Genomic DNA, 18,197 nt, shown 5'->3' on the forward strand with positions numbered 1-18,197 from the left:
AAAGCCTCAAACCTGTTCCTGAGATGGTTCTGAAATTCAGGTGGGATAGACTCAAAGTCATATTTTGGTTGCCTTGGATTTGGTTTAATTTTCCTCAGTTTTAGCTTGAATTTGCATATGGGTAGTTGGTGGTCTGTTCCACAATCAGCTCCTGGCTTAGTTGCACAATCAATGACTTATTCATAGCAAATACATTTTTTAAGAGACATAAACGCAGGTTATATACCTGGATTTCACCTGATGGTATGCATAGGAATCAGATCGATGAGTCTGAGTATAAAGTAATTTCCCCATGTGTTGTCAGTCTTAACTTCTATTCCGTTAATGAAGTAAAGTTAATGAGGTAAGGCTAGAAGCAATCAAGTAAGGTTAGAAGTGATGATGTAGTCATTCTCCTTGATGTGATTAGGAAATAAGTTGTAAGGGGTAGGAAGCAATACCTTTTATTAGGTCACACCCTTGGAGATGAAAGGGGGGTTTCCCTAGGCTATGGCCTATAACATTTTTTATCTCACTGGAGATAAAAGGAAAGAGGAAGCAAGAAGCAAAGGTGGGGCTGGGTTCTTAGAACCATCTACACTGAGACATGCTCTTTGGGGCAAGATCACTGTGTTGGGAGATTAACTATAAAGAAAACACAAATCCTCACAAGACCAATAGTCAACATTGTGATAAATAGAAAAATACTGATATAGTTAATGGTTGTTTTTTTTAAACTAGATTTTGTAATCAATACCCGTGGAGGAAACAGTCAAGAAATAAAAGTCTGGCTTTGGGAAAACCAGTTGCTAAGGATTTCTTGAAAGGGCTAAAGAGCAAGGATGCCACTTTAAGGATACCTAATGTAAGCCATGGCATTTTTAGTTGCTTCATATGAATGTGAATGTTGGACAATGAATAAGGAAAACTGACAAAGAATTGATGCCTTTATGTTGTGATGTTGGTGAAGAATGTATGATGAATTGCAACAAGAACCAATCTGTCTTAGAAGAAATAGTTTTAATGGAGGCAGGAGTGGTGAGACTTTGTCTTACAAACTTTGAGCATGTTGTCAGATGAAGCCCAATCCTCGGAAAAGATGAACATCATTCTTGGAAATGTAGAGGGTCAGCAAAAGAGAGGAAAAATCTTTAACAAGATAGATTGATTCAGTGACTGCAACAATGGGCTTAAACACAGCCGAGTGTGCGAGGATGGTGCTGGGTTGAGTGGGGTTTTGTTCTGTTGCATATATGGTTGCTATGAGTTAGAACCAACTCAATGGCATGCAACAACAATATATGCAAATATATATTTACTGTGTGTATATATATATGTATATACACGTGTGTACATATACATGTATATGTGTACACACATATGTGTGTATGTTGTTGTTGTTGTTATGTACCATCAAGTTTGAACTAACTCATAGCTGACCCTCCAACAGGTTTTCAGAGATAGTAAACTAAATGAGAAGTGATTAGATTTGAACCACTTGCATTTGGGTTGACAATGCAACTGCTTAATCCTAAAATACCAGATGCACAAAGTAAATATATATCTATCAACATCAAGACAACAAAGATTCTCACCACTGGGCCGATTGGCACCATAATGATAGATGGTGAAGAGATTGAGATTCTCCACAGCTTCAGTTTGCTTGTCTCTACAATCAACACTCTTGGTACCAGCAGCCAGGAAATTAAAATACAAATTGCATTGGGAAAGTCTGCTGTCAGAGACCTCTCCAAAGTACTGAGGAGCAACAATGTAAGTCTGGAGACTAAGGTGCACCTGATACAGGCCATAGTTTTTGCCATTACTTGCTATGTTCAGAGAGCTGGACAATGACTAGAGATGATAGAAGGAGAGTTGATGCCTTTGAGCTTTGGTGCTGGAGAAGAGTATCGAATATACCATGAACTCCAAGGAGAACAAATAAGTTCATTCTTGAAAGGGTAAAGCCAGGCTGCTCCTTGCAGGCAAGGATTTTGAAGTTCCGTCTGACATACCTTGAACATGTTGTGAGGTGGGATCAGTCCTTGGAGAGGAACATCATGCTTGGGAGGGTGGAGGGACAGCCCAGGAGAGGAAGACCCTCGATGAGATGGATTGACTCCATCACTGGGGTAATGGGGATAGGTGTGTCAGAGACAATGAGGATGGCAAGAGAAAGAGCAGGGTTTAGGGCTGTTGTACATAGGGTCACTATGACTCACAAGTGACTCAGTGGGCACATAACAACAACAACAACAATGATATCTATATCTATGTTGTTGTTATTGTTGTTGATTGCATTCAAGTCCAGCACGACTCATAGCAACCCTATGAACAAAAGGCCTGAAGCCCCTCTATAACTGTTGGCATTTATCAAAGCTTATAGCATTTCCATAGGCATGTTATTTAGGAAGTGGATGCCACTCCTGCTTCCCAACTTGTAATAGTATGTTATTATTTTTATGTGCAGTTGAGTTGCCTGTGATGTATAGCAACCCTATGTACAGCAGCTCTGACTCCTTCCCTGTCCTGAACCAGTCTCACTAACTCAGACATACCGACCCCTATCACCCTAGTTACTATATCAATCCATCTCATGGGGTCATCGGGGTTCTCCCTCTCCTGCGCTGTCACTCAACCCTTCCGAGCATGATGTCCCTTTCCAAGGCCACGTGCCCAAAGAAAATGAGGCAGAGCTTCAAAATACTAGCCTCCAAGGAAAGACTTGGTTTCACCCTGTCCAAGACAGACCTATTTGTTTCCCCTCTCTCTCTCTCTCCCCCCTGCCTCTGCCTCTCCCTCTCCCTTCCTCTCTTCCTCTCTCCGTATCCCTATCACTATCCCTGTCCCTGTCCCCGTCCCCATCCCCATCCCCATCCCCATCCCTATCCCTATCCCTATCCCTATCCCTATCCCTATCCCTATCCCTATCCCTATCTTTATCTGTAAAGCCATAGTCTTTCCAATTACTTGTTATGTATCTGAGAGCTGGACAAGGAATAAGGATACCAGAAAAATAATTAATGCTTTTGAGGTGTGGTGCTGGAGAAGAGCAATGAACATCCCATGGATGGCCAAGAGAACAAATAGTTCTATTGTGGAGAGGGTACAGCCAGAGTGATCTTTGGAGACAAGAATGATAAGGCTTCACCTCACATACTTTGGACATGTTGCTAGGAGGTTCTATCCCATAGAGAAGGACAAGATGCTGGGAAGGGTGGAGGGTTGGCAAAGGAGAGGTGATTGCTGCAATGGGCTCTTGTATGTCAGGAAGTGTGAAGAAGACACAGGATAGAACAGTGTTCAGATCTTTAGTTCCTTGGTCACTATGAGTCATATTCGATGACACCTAACAACAACAATGTATGTAAGGGAGTTCTGGTAATTTAGTGGTAAGGAGTTGCTCTGTCAATCCGAAAGCAAGTGGTTTGAATCTACTAGTGCTTTACAAAAGAAAGATGAGTAATCTTCTCCCATGTGATATACTGCCTCTAAAAACCCTCTGGAAGGCCAGCTATTAGTTGATTCTTACTTAATGCTACATAGCAACAACAAGAACAAGATGTGTGTGAGAGAGAGATTGAGAGATCAATGAGTTTTCATTACAGTGAGGGTTTATCTTTTTTTTTTTTAAAAAAAAAAAACACCCAAAATTGTAAACAAACTAAATGCTCATCACAGGTGAAATCTCATTTGCCCATCTATTTTGGAGCTGCCAAAGTAGATGGTATAATCTCTTTTCATGTATTTAAATAAATCTTCTATTAATAGCTGAATGAAAATTCAAGGTTTGGGATAATTTTATATATTTTAATGGTATTCAATACTTATACTATACTCAGAATATATCTAAAATTTTAACATCTGTAGCAGAGAGCTTCTCAAGTGATTTGCATTTTTTTCTTGATGATTTTTAACTGTACTACATTACTATGTATTAGTAATGGATTACTAAGGAATAGTACTCCCATAAACATTACCAAAACAACAACAACACAATCTCAACTAAATAAAAACTTACCATCAAGTTGATTCCTTACTATGGTGAATTAACAGGAGAGAGTAATGGCACCATGGGATTTTCAACATTTTGGAGGAACACTATGGATAAAGGAGTCCTGGAGAGGAAGAATGGCCAGCAGCTTCCCAGCAGTGCATCCACAGGTGAACAGCCCAATACTCCCTCTGTAAAGATTCTAGTTTAGCAGAGTCAGTGGAGCTCTTCTTCTCTGTCATGAGTTGTTGTAAGTTAGAATAGACTCAGTGGCAAACAGCATCAGCAATATTATCAATAAAATTGCAGAGTGATGTTGGAAATTATTGCATGATAATGGAAAAGGAAAGAAAAGAGAGGAAAACCATAGACAATTTTGAAAATTTAGATCTAAAAGATAAATGAGTCTAAGAATGTTGGCTGCTGCTGTTTTGATAGCTCAGTAACTATCAGGGATGTGAAAATTCTGCGTATATTGAAAAGCAATGGGCAAACCCCCAGATATATGTAAAGCTTGTTGTTGTTAGGTGCTATTGAGTCAAATATGACTCATAGTGACATGATGAACAGATGTTCCTGTCCTATCCTGTGCCATCTTCACTATCTCTAGAGACCACAGTTGAAGTCATCATATCAATCTATCTCATTGAGAGTCTTCCTCTCCTTCACTGATCCTCTATCTTTCCAAGCATGATGTCCCTTTCCAAGGAATAGTCCCACCTAGCTACATGTTCAAAATATGAAAGATGAATCTTCACCATCTTTGCCTGCAGGAAGCAGTCTGGCTGCACTTTGCCCAGGACATATCTGTTTCTATTGACAATCCATGGGATATTCAGGGATCTCTGATTGGCCTACTGTGCTGATAAGAAGCTGCACTGCAATCTTAGAGACACAAAGTTTGAATACACAAGCTGCTCCACAGGAGATGGGCAATCACCTCTCATGCAATTTACTGCCTCTGAAAACTCACTGGAAAGTCAGCTATAGGTTAGTTCCAACTTGATGGCATGCAACAACATGGGATATTCAGTACTCTTCTCCAGCACCACAACTCAAAGATATCAATTCTTCCATCATACTTACTCATTATCCATCTCTCTGATGCATAGCAGGTGACTGAGAAGACCGTGCCTAAATCATATGCAACTTAGTCTTCAATTGGACATCATTCAGCATTTTGGAGAGGTCTCTGGCAATGGACTTGCCCAATGAAATAGGTGTTCTTGTTCCTGACTACTGGTACCAAGAGTGTTGATTGTTGATCCAAGCAAGATGAAATCACTGACAGCTTCAATCCTTTCTCCATTGATTATAGTGTTGACTGTTGGCTCTGTAGTGAGGGCTTTCGGGTTTTCTAATTTCTGTTGTTTTTTTTTAAAGAAAATTTTTATTTTATATTGGTTTACTTTCAAAGTTCATATACGTTGTTTTTCACACTGGATCTTTCCCATTTCCTTTATCCACCCCTCTGTCTGCCTATCAAATTGTGCAACCCTATGATTATCTATCCCCTCTGCCCATCCTCACGCCTCTGCTCCCCCCCTTGGAACTTCATATACATTTTACTTGTTATCTTTCTTTTCTTCAATAATGGTCTTATACAATATTTTTCCTTATGGGACAGTTAAGTTAGTTCACTCTGCATAATTCTCTCCAGTCCCTCCCAAGTTAGATAGTGATTTTCAGAATCAATGCTCCTGCATGCTGCTTAGTATTCCATTATGTGAATGTACCATAATTTCTCAATGCATTCAATTATGGACCTTTATTTTGTATTTTTTAAAAAATATTGAGATGTAATCCATCTTCAAGTCTACAATCTTTGCTCTTCTGCAGCATTTTTTATCCTCTTCATTCTCAGCAAACAAAGTTGTGCCATCTGCATAACACAGGTTGTTGAAAACTCTTTCAATCCTGATGCCACATTCTCCTTCATAGAGTCCATCTTTCCAAAATGTCTGCTCAGTATACAGATAAAATAGACATAGAAAAAGGATACAACCCTGACACACACTCTTCCTGATTGTAAGCTATGCACAGCAGTTCCTTGGTCTCTGCATAGATTCGATATGAGCATGATTAAGTGTTCTGGGATTCCTATTTTTCTTGATGTTAGCCGTAATTAAATATGATTCACACAGTCAAATGCCTTTGCATAGTCAGTAAAACACAAATAGACATTCTTCTGGTATACTCTGGTTTCTGACAAGACTTCTCATGCAAAGCTTAGAAAGATATGACTCCAAATTATGTAGTTATTTTAAATACATAATTCATTTTACGTAAGAGATCAGTGTTTTTTTGTTGTTGTTGTTGTTTGTTTGGTTTTTTGTTTTGTTTTGTTTTGGTTTTTTTAACTAGGAAAAAAAGAACCAAACAAAAGACATGGCAATCACTCCATGAAAGTCATTCTGTCAGAAGCTGATGTCAGAAGCTGATTTGTCAATAGAGTAAAAGACATGTATGTGAAGGTCAGGGCTCTATCCTAGAGACTTAGAGAACCCCTAAGTGGGTGTCAGAATGGCAGCCTTTCTTACTCGCAAATGGATTGTGATGGAGCTATGAGAAGTGATGGAAAGATAAAACAAGTATGTGGACCCTTTAGGAGACTGCTGTCTAGCCATAGTGTTTGGAAAAGGGCAACCAGAACTGAAAACTAGAAGACTGATGGGGGAGGGGGAGGAAGTGGAAAGATTCTTAGCATTCTATTCTTGACTTTGACCATGTGGCCCTGGGACAATTACTGTTTCTCTCCTTTACAGTACCACACGGATCTTTGCCTAGAGTCCAGATGATGGATTCCAACTGTGTTATGCTAGGTAACAACAAAGCCAGGCTTGGGTGAAATGTTGAAGACAGACAGATGAGCTGCTCAGCCACCCTGAGGCTTCCCCAGCCCTCTGCCATTAGTCTGTCAGAGCTAGAAGATTCTAGCTACAAAAGCAGTCTGTCCATAGAAAAGATCACAGTGTCTCAACAGATGTTTGTTTTGCTGGTGTCTTAGTCCACTGGGAGTTGCATTTCTAACTCAAAGTCCAAGCCTCTCTGGTGGTATGAATCCACCAGCAACTCCATTGGGGAAAGATGAGCAATATCCTCCCACATTGATTTACAGCTTCAGAAACTTGCTGGAGCGTCAACTATGAATCTGTTGAAGACAACACGTTTTGTTTGGTTGTGTGTGTGGTGTTTTTTTTTTTTAAATTTATAACCTTTTTTTAAAATTTTTAATTGGTTTTCTTATAACAATTCCTTTACATTATGTTTCATTCATATACGTTGTTTTTATACACTCTTACATTTACATTGTGTTGTGTACAATCAGTCATATACATTCTATTTTACACTTTTTAATTAATTTGCTTACAAGGTTTGTATACATTGTGTTTCACACTATTCTCTCTTCACATTGTGTTTTATACAATTGTTCTCATGCACTATGTTTTATAAAGTCAATCACCATGGGACCTTGACCACAATTACCCTGTCTTTTGTCCAGATCCTTCCAATTTACTTCCCCCTCTTTCTACACCCACCATACTGTGCAACCCTGTGGTTTCATCCCTACCTATCCTCACCTTTTCATTTCTCCATCCGTTTAGTTCCTGTAAATGTTTTACTAGTTATCCTTCTATTTTTACATTAATGTCGTATGCAATATTTGTCCTTATGAGACCCCAATAGTTCACTCAGCATAATGCTCTTCAGCTTCTCCCAAATTACGTAGTATTTTTCAAGATCATTGCTTCTGAGTGCTGCATAGTATTCCATTGTGTGAATGTACCACAATTTCTGAAACCATTCAGTTGTGGCTGGACATTTGGGCTGTTTCCATGTTCTTGTGATGAGCAACACTGCTGTGAACACTGGTGTATAAATCTCTGTTTCTGTCTCAGTTCTAATTTCCTTGGGATATATTCCTAGTAGTGGAATATCTGGGTCATATGGAATTTCTATGTTCAACTATTTGGGGAAGTGCCAAACTGCCTTCCAGAATGGCTGTACCATTCTACAATTCCACCAAGAGAGTATGAGAGTTTCTATCTCTCCACATCCTCTCCAACATTTATTGCTTGCTGCCCTTCTAAACCTTGCCATTGCTGCTGGGTTAAGATGGTATCTTATTGGTTTTTTTGTTTTGTTTTATTTTTTTAATTAATTTTTTTTCCTTCTCTTATTGCCAGTGGAGCATTACTTCATGTGTCTGCTGGGCACCTGAATGTCTTCATATGTGAAAAGTCTTTCCATATCTTTTGCCCATTTTGTTATTGGGTTATCAGTTTTCTTATTGTGGAGGCCCTGTAATGTTCTGTAAACCTTTGTTATGAGACCCGTGTTTGAAATGGTATTGCCAAATGTTTGTTCTTAGTTTATAGGCTTTCTTTTCACCCTGTTGGAAAAAAATTTGATGAACACAGAGATTTAATTTTTAGAAGGTCCCATTCATCAATTTTATCCTCTCTAGATTGTGTATTTCTGGTTGTATTTTGGCAGTCTCTTTAGACCATAGGCTACACCTTCTTAGCTTGGTTTCTGTTTGTACCTTATGACCTTTATGGTTTTAGGCTTTACTCTCAGGTCTCTGATACACCTTGAGTTGATTTTTGTGTATGGTGTGAGATGTGGTTCTTGTTTCAGCTTTCTGTAGGTATCAGTCCAGTTTTGCCAGCAACATTTGTTGAAGAGGTTGTCATTTCCTCATTTGACAGGTTTTATTTCCTTGTAGAATATCAGTTGACAATAGATAGCTAGGTCTATTCCTGGGTTCTCAACTCTGTTCCTTTGATCTGTGTGCCTGTCATTGTACCAGCACCATGCCGTTTTGGTTACTACTGCTGTGTAGTAGGTTTTCACATCAGGGAGTGCTATACCTCCCATGTAATTTTTGTTTTGCAGAAGTGCTTTGCTTACTCAGGTTCTCTTTCCTCTCCAAATAAGCTTACCCATTGCCTTTTATATCTCCTTGAAAAACAAGTATGGTATCTATAGCGGGATTGTGTTGAACATGTAGATTGCTTTTGGTAGGATTGTAATTTTCACAATATTGAGTCTTCTTATAATGAACAGGGGTACATGCTTCCATTTATTTAAGTCTTTTATCTCTCATTTAAATACTTTTATTTAAGTATTTTTGTCTTGCAAAAATCTTCTATAGTATTCTTTGTATAGATCTTTTATATCTTTAGTTAGGTTCACTTCCAAGTATTTCAATTTGTGGTTGGCTATTGTAAATGGTATTGCTTTCTTAGGTTTCCTCTCTGTGTTTTCTTTGCTATTGTAGAGAAATCCTGCTGATTTTTGAATATTGATCTTGTATCCTTCAACACTATTGAACTGGTCCACTAGTTCTAAGAGTTTTTGTTGATTCCATGAGGTTTTCTGTTTACACTATCATATCATCTACACAGAGCAAGAGTTTAACTGTCTCTTTGCCAATTTGTATGCCTTTTATTTCCTTCTCTTATCATATTGCCACAGAAAGTACTTCCAATACATTGTTGAATAGAAATGGTGATAGTGGGCATATTTGCCTGGTTCTTGCTCACAAGGAAAATGTATAAGCTTTTTAAAAATTGGTATGCATATAATTCTTAATACACATTGTGTTTCATTCATATACACTGTGTTTCAATTGCATACATGATGGAAGTTTTTTAGTGTGTGTTTCAGACTTTCCTTCATTGACATTATGTTTCATATAATAATTCCCATTGGAATATAATTAATAACCATTGGATTATGCTGGATTACTCTTACCATTAGTCTGGTGTCTGAGCAGTTCTCAAATGGACAATTATGGGTTAAGACCACTATTAAAAAAAGCTAAGAATCAATCTTGGAGGGTTAACAGAGATGGGAAGGGAGGAAGAGGGGAGTGAAAATTACTAGATATGTTGGATGAAGGAAAAGGCAATACACTATAAAGGGTTTAGTAGCCTGCAACTCGTAGCAACCCACTTGTACAACAGCTCAGAAGCCGTCTCTGTTCTGAGCCAGTCTCACTGATTCTGACACACCTATCCCTATACCCCCAGTTACTCTATCAATTCATCTTATTCAGAGTCTTCTTCTCCTGTACTGTCCCTCCATTCTTTCAAGCATGATGTCCTTCTCCAAGGACCAGTCCCTTCTGGCTATGTGCCCAAGGTATGTGAAATGGAACTTCAAAATCCCAGCCTCCAAGGAGAAATTTTGTTTTACTCTCTCCAAGATAGGCTTATTTGCTTTCTTGGCAGTCCATGTTATGTTTAAGACTCTTCTCCAGTTAAAACACGCTTGGAAGCAGGAGTGGCATCCACTTCTGAAACAGCTTGTCTCTGAAAACCCTATGAACCTGTAGAAAGGACGAAAGTTATACAAGTGTTCAGGTCTTTCATTTCATAGGGTCACTATGCATTGCTTACGACTGAACAGCACTTTCACTTTACAGCAAACAACAACCAGCACCACAACTCAAAGGCATCAATTCTTCTGTCATCCTTAGTTATTGTCCAGATCTCTGATCCATAAGAAGTAATTTTTAAGATCATGGATTGGATTAACTACATCTTAGGCTCTTGTTGTTGTTGTTGTTATGTGCTCGTTTGCGACTCATAGCGACCCTATGTACAACAGCCCTAAACTGTGCTCTATCCTGTGCCAATCTCATTGCCTCCGACACACCCATCCCGATTACCCCAGTCACGGAATCAATCCACCTCATAGAGGGTCTTCCCCTCCTGTGCTGTCCCTCTACTCTACCCAGCATGATGTCCCTCTCTAAAGACCTGTCTCTCCTTACAACATGTCCAAAGTATGTCAGACGAAGCCCCAGAATCCTTGCCTCCAAGGAACAGCCTGGTTTGACCCTCTCTAGGATGAATCTGTTTGTTTTCTTGGCAGTCCATGGTACATTCAATACTCTTCTCCAGCACCACAGATCAAAGGAGAAAATTCTCCTTCTATCCTCCCTAGTCATTGTCCAACTCAATGATGCATAACAAGTGATTGCAAAGACCATGGCCTGTATCAGGTGCACCTTAGTCTCCAGAGAGACACTGCTGCTCTTGAGTACTTTAGAGAGGTCCCTATCCGCAGACTTTCCCATCGCAATACATTTTTTGATTTCCCGGCTACTGGTGTCAAGAGTGTTGATCATGGAGCCGAGCAAACTGAAGCTGTGAACAATCTCAATCTCTTCGCCATCCATCCTGATGCTACCGATTGGTCCAGTGGTGAGAATTTTTGTCTTCTTGACAGTGAGCCTCAGTCCATATTAAAGGCTGCAGTCCTTGACCCTCTGCAGTAAGTGCATGAGGTCCTCCTCAGTTTCAGCGAGCAGGTTTGTGTCATCTGCATAACGCAGATTGTTGATAGATCATCCACAAATCCTAACGCCACGCTTCTCCTCATAGAGCCCAGCCTCTCGGATAATCTTCTCTGCATACAGGTTGAAAAGGTATGGAGATAGGACACATCCCTGGCATACACCCTTCCCAATTTTTAACCATGCAGTGTTGCCCTGTTCTGTTCTGATGACTGCCTCTTGGTCCAAGTATAGGTTTTGCATTAGCACGATTAAATGTTCTGGGATTCCCATTCTTCTCAGAGTCAGCCACAGTTTGTTATGATCCACGCAGTCAAATGCCTTTGCATAATCAATGAAATACAGATAGACATTCTTAGTCTCTAGACTGACATAATGGCTTCTCAGTACTCTGGAGAGGTCTCTAATAGCAGGTTTTCCCAGTGCAATTTGTCTTTTTATTTCCTGACTGCTGGTGCCAAGAGTGTTGATTGTGGATCCAGTGCAATTAGACAAATTGCAATAATAATAAAAACATTAAAAATTTTATAAAGAGATGCAAATCAAAACCAATATGAAATACCATCTCACCCCACTAGCAATAGCAAAGTTATACAAGACATGGAGTAATAAATGTTGGAGAGGATGTGGAGAAATACACTGTTGGTGGGATTATAAAATGGCACAGCCATTGTGGAATGCAGTTTGGCATTTCCTCAAATAGCTGAGTATAGAAATTCCATATAACCCAGTATATTCCACTGCTTGGAATATACCCTGAGAAAATTTGAACTGAGGCACAAATGGAGATTTGTACACCAATGTTCATAGCAGCTTTATTCATCATCACAAGAACATGGAAACAGCCCAAATGTCCAATCACAATCGAATAGACTGAGAAATTGTCGCATATTAACATGATGGGATACTATACAGCATGCAGGAACAATGACTTTGAAAATCACTACCTAACTTGGGAGGGATTGGAGAGTATTATTCTAAGTGAACTCAGTCCCATATGGACATTTACTGTATAAGACAATTATTGTAGAAATATAAAGATAACTAGTAAAATGTGTATGAGGATCCAAGGGGGATTAGGATGGGCAGGGAGAGTAATCATAGGGTTGTCCAATTTGATGGATAGAAGGAGGGATGGGTAAAGGAAAAATGGTAAAGATCCAGTCTGGAAATACAAAGTATAGAAACTTTGTAAGTAAATCAGTATAAAGGCAAGATTTTATAAAAAAAAACCACCAAAAAACAACAACAACAAAATCAACACAACAAAACCAAACCAAACCAAACCCACACCAGTCTGTTCAGTACTACTGTATTTTAATAGAGTAGTTTTAACATTTGACCTGTTCCCAGCATCACTTGGAAGGCTAGTTAAAAGATCGGATTGCCAGGCCCCATCTGAGATTTGATTATGTCTTAAGTGCAGCCTAAACATTTGTAAATCTACTCAGTTCCCCCAAAACCATCTGCCAGTGCTGGGAGCTACGTCTCTGCTGTTTCAAAGACCAGCAGGGTTACTCATGGTGGACATATTTCCAGACTTATGACAGACTAGGAAGACAGCCTGGCAACCAACTTTTGAAAATTAGCCAAAGACACCGTAGGTCACCAGAGAGCATCATTTGATATATTGCTGGATGATGAGTTTTGTATTCAGGAAGGCACTCAGAACAGCGTCAACGAGAGACTTGAATGTGCTCATGACCTGCGAAGGTGACACGGGACCACGGACCATGCAGCCTTTTTTGTTCTGTTTTACATGGGGTCACCGTAACCATAAGTTGGACTCCATCTGACAGTAGCAAACAATTTCAAAGCAGCTCTGGTGACTTAGTGGTAATGAGATGGACTGCCAACCCAAAACCACGTGGTTCAATTCCACCAATGACTTCGTGGGAGAATGATAGACAAGTTTCTCCCTTGCAATCCACAGGTTCTGAAAACCCACTGGAGGATCAGCTGTGTGCCAGTTTCCAAGTTCCAGGTGTTGCTCATAATGATGGTCAGGGCCTCTCCTTATAGCACCGATGTCCTAATTGGATCCCACCCAGAAGAAATTCTGGGAATGTCTGAAAACAGGGGTTTGGGGTGTTAATTTGCATCCCTTCCCCTCCTCTCCCTTTAAACTTTCTAGGGAAAAGACCAGACCTACTTGTCCTAAAAACACATAACAAAAGTGGTCAATATCTCATGAAAATGATATAATAAAACAACATAATTAGATATCTGAAGAGCACAACTACTTAAAAAACAAAACTGAGTAGTTACATCACTGGAAAAAATGGCTAAATGCTAATTGAAATAATGTGAAATGGCAAACAAATAAACTATGCACTTCATTTCCTGTCTGGGTCACACCACCAGGTTTGCTGAGATAAGTGAAGTCTCAACCTCCATCCTTTTCTCATCTAGAACATTCTATGACTGTGTCATCCTGACCTGTTGCCTGCTCATTCTCCGAGGTCAGATACAGAATATAGGGAAGAGATCACACTTATTTTGACTATTTTCTAAAGCTCTAGCAGTGTTTTGATTGATCATGATTCTGATCACCATCTGTCTTAAGGTGTTTTCTCCAGGAAGCAGATTGGAGTACAGGTTGTGCTGGGGGCACATTTGCTACATATTCAGCTGCTTACTGGAACATGGGTAGTTGGAACCCATCCCAGAATCTTTACAGGAGAAAAGACCTGGAAATCTGCTATTATAAAGATTACACCTTAGAAAACCTTATGGGACAGTTCTACACTGTCAAAGAATTACCACACATCAGAATTGACACAGTAGCACACAACAAAAGGAACTGCTGAACTTCTCTGGAAGGCCTGTGATGGTTTATGGTAGAGTTCTCACCTTCCATGTGTGAACCTCAGGTTCAATTCTCAACCTCTGAGCCTCATGCAAAACCACTGGTCACTTCACGGGGAGGTTATCATGTTGTCATGGTACTAAAAAGATTTCTATGAAGCTTCTAGATTAAGATGAACTACAAAGCAAGCCTTGGCAATCTACTTTCGCAAAGGAGTCTGTGCAAACTCTATGGCTCATAATGATCTTATCTGCAACTCCTGGTGGTATTGGAAGAACAATGGCAGTATTTATTTTGCTGCGTGTGGAGTTGCCCCAATTCTTGGCCAATTAGACAGAAGCTGACAACATCAACAGAGGCTCTGGAGATGAAGCACAGTGGCGGAGCTGGCATTTGAGCAGGGAAGAGAGGGAAACTAGCACATAGTACATTAAAAAGCCAGTATAACCATGGTGGACAACTGAAATAAAATCCTGGGGAAATCCCTGGACGTTCACGTGGTACATATCACTTGGCTGTGCCACCTTGGAGCTAGAAAGCTAACCAGGCACCCCAATGACTTCTTACCTCAGTCATTGATTAAATACTACTCCCCTGAGGTGTTCATTTCCAAGCATATCCATCCAAGTGGCTAGAGAAAGTCCACTATGGGGAAAGGGGTATTTACATGTGTGCACAAATTCTGTGAGAGCCAAAGAGCAGGACACTATTTATTTATCTAGCTGTTTTGACAGAAGGATCCCTAGTACTTACTGCAATATGTGTTTATTTAGCCATCTAGGAGGTCAGAGGTTTGAATCCACCAGAAGTGATGGATAGTCTCCTGTAAAATCTACATCTTTAGAGACCATGGTCACTATGAGTCAGAATCAACTAAATAGCAGTGGTTTATAACAGAAATACCACAAATGGGTGGCCTTAAGGAACATAAACCTATTTTTTAACAAATAAGAGGTTGGTATTGTTGTTAGGTGTTGTGCTATTATTTATAGCAACCCTATGAACTTTGCCCTACCCTGCAAAAAAAACCCTTCTCAGGTATGAACTCATTGTTATCATGTCACTCCATCTTGTTATGGGTCTTCCATTCTTTCTGTAACCCTTTGCCTTTCCCTGCATGATGTCTTTTTCTAAAGACCAACTCCTCTAGACAACGTGCCCAAAGTATGTGAGATGAAATTTCACCATCCTGCCTCTAAGAAGCATTCTGGCTGCACTTCCTTCAAAATAGATCTTTTGGCAGTCCATGGTGTAAGTCCAAATTCAGGGTATCAGTGCTAGGGGAAAACCCTCTATTCATTCTGGAGAAATCACTATCTGACCTTCTCCAGCATTCTCAGCATTCCTTAGAGGTCAGCATGTGACCTCCTTCTTCCCCACTGGCATCAACTTGTTTCTATGCCAACTCTTCTCCTTTTAGATATCAATAGTGATTGACTTAAGACTCTTCCATACTGTCATGACCTCATTAAAATAATAAGAAATTCAATTCCCACCTAGGTTCATACCCACAGGTATATTGTGTATGTGTACTTATTCTGATTCCTGGAAATCTTATAGGACAGAATAGATCTGCCCACAGAATTTCTAGGACTGTACATCTTTGTGGAAGCAGATTACCCAGTCTTTCTCCTGAGGAGTAGCTGGTGGACTGCAACCACTGAACTTTCATTTACCAATTTACTGCTTACCTCGCTGAGCAAGCATTGTGCTTCCTTCCACAAGTTAAGCTAAGATTTACAACATGTATTTTTGGTAGGCAGTTCAGCACATGACACGTACATCTTCTCCCTAGTTACCTAGTAAATTGACTTGGTATTGACTTCATATTGAGAGGTTTGATTCTTTCTCCCTATTTATTGATTCTTGGTATTGGGATTTTAAAAGAGATAAAAATATAGGGCTTGATGAAATAGTCTAACAACCCCTAATGACAGATCTCAGGTCTGTAAAGCGCATTGCACCACTGTTTTTGAGTGTCTGTGTGTAAAAGAGTAGGGGGTGTGTGTGTGTGTGTGTGTGTGTGTGTGTGTGTGTGTTTGCAGGGAGGTGGGGGTGGGGTAGCGGAGTCCACATGCTCCTGAGGAGAAACTCTATATCCTGCATCAGGAGCTTAGCAGATGAGCCATGCATTCAACTCTCCATACCAGACTCTCCCGACTCTGCACCTGGACAAAATAATTGAATCTAACCCTTCAAGGAGAGCAAATGAGTAGCAGCTTGTTAACTTTTTAACTAAAGCCAAAGAGCAGCTGCTAGGTGCAAAGTGCACATCACCAGTAAATCTTATAACTGCTACACTTTTAGTTAAATTCCTTTTCTTTTCTAATTTATTTCTCTCCTTCAATTCCCATTTCCTTCCTTTCTTTCTTCCCCTTCCCTCTCCTCCCTCTTACCTTCTCTCACCTCCTTTAATACTTTCAACTTCTAATGTTTCCCTCCATCCTCCATTTAGTCATCATATTACCAACTGTTTATTGAGTATTTGCTACATGCCACATACTGTGTTTGGTTCCAAACACATGAGATAATAAGATATGGTGCTTTCACTTAAGAATGCCCATGTTTAGTAGGAAGGCCATGAAACATTAATCTTCTATTAGTGCCATATAGAGGCAGTCTATAGGACCATAATTACAGGCTTGGTGACAAAAGTGAGGTTTGAAATGAAATTATTTCATTTTTTACAATCAATAACTTATTCATTACAAATACCTTTAAAAAACAACACACAAATAGTGACTATACACAAAAACTTCACTTTAAATAGTAGACTATTAAATAGTATAGATTATTAATACACTATTACATATTATATTAAATAGTATAGATTATAAATAGTATATACACATAGACTTCATTTGGTGGACTACACAAGATTCGAATTGATTATACATCTGTGGAAAGAGTCATTATAGAAGCTCAATATCAGGAGTCAAAACTAGGCCAGATGCTGACTGTGCAACTGGCCACCAATTACTCATGTGCAAGTTCAAATTGAAGTCCATAAAAACCAAAATGCAGTCTTGAGTCTATCCCAATCTTGAGGAAATTAGGTACTTCTTTATACATCCATTTGATGACTTAAGGCAGTGAATTCTGGATATTTTATGATCTCTTCCATAGGATCATGAAATGATTTTTTAAAAATTTTTACAGAGATAGTTTGAACTAAGAGGATTTGTTTTTACCCCCTGCAAGTAGTGGATGGAGGTGGCCATCTTCAGTTTTGCAAACAAATTCTTATGGGCCACGGCATACAGTGGGTATGGGTTTACAATCAAGGATGTAATTGGTACCAGGAGACTGATCCTTTGTGAGGCGATTCATGATATGTTAACAATCAAATCTACTCAGCTGAGCAGTCACAGATTACCATTTATCATACCCAGACATAAGCAACCTGCCAAATAATGTTCTCAGTGATCTAGTGTAATTTTCAAAGTCTCTTATGTTATCCATTTTGGTCTGTCTCCCTTGTCTTTGTAATGACTTTTTGCTTTCTTCATAGATGCTGTTCTTGATGTTATCACACAACTTATCTGGCCTTTGATATTTGTGTTCAAATTTCTTCTTGAGGTGACTTTTTAATTCAGGTGGGGTAGACTCAAGATTGCATTTTGGTTTTTATAGGCTTGTTTTAATTTTATTCAGATTCAATATGAATTTACACATGAGTAACTGGTGGCCTGTTGCACAGTCAGCACCTGGCCTAGTTTTGACTCCTGTATTGAGCTTCTATAATGATTCTTTCCACAGATGTAATCAGTCCAAATCTTGTGTAGCCCACCAAGTGAAGTCTATGTGTATAGTCACTGTTTGTGTGTTTTTTAAAAGGTATTAGAAATGAATAAATAATTGATTGTAAAAAAATGAAATAATTTTATTTCAAGCCTCACTTTTGTCACCAAGCCTGTAATTCCTATCAGCCCTTCCTCTTTGTTCAATTACACACTAATGCATCTGAAAGTTGAACAATGACAGGATGACAGAAAAAGAGTTGATTGAGTTGTTTGTTGGAGAAGAATATTGAATGTATCATGAACTCCCAAAAGAACAAACAATTATATATTGAAGGAGGTGAAACCAGGGCTTTTCTTTATTAT

This window comes from Elephantulus edwardii, unplaced genomic scaffold (genome assembly GCF_000299155.1).
Source record: "Elephantulus edwardii isolate Elephantulus edwardi_28Jun2011 unplaced genomic scaffold, EleEdw1.0 scaffold00337, whole genome shotgun sequence".
Taxonomy (NCBI): Eukaryota; Metazoa; Chordata; class Mammalia; order Macroscelidea; family Macroscelididae; genus Elephantulus; species Elephantulus edwardii.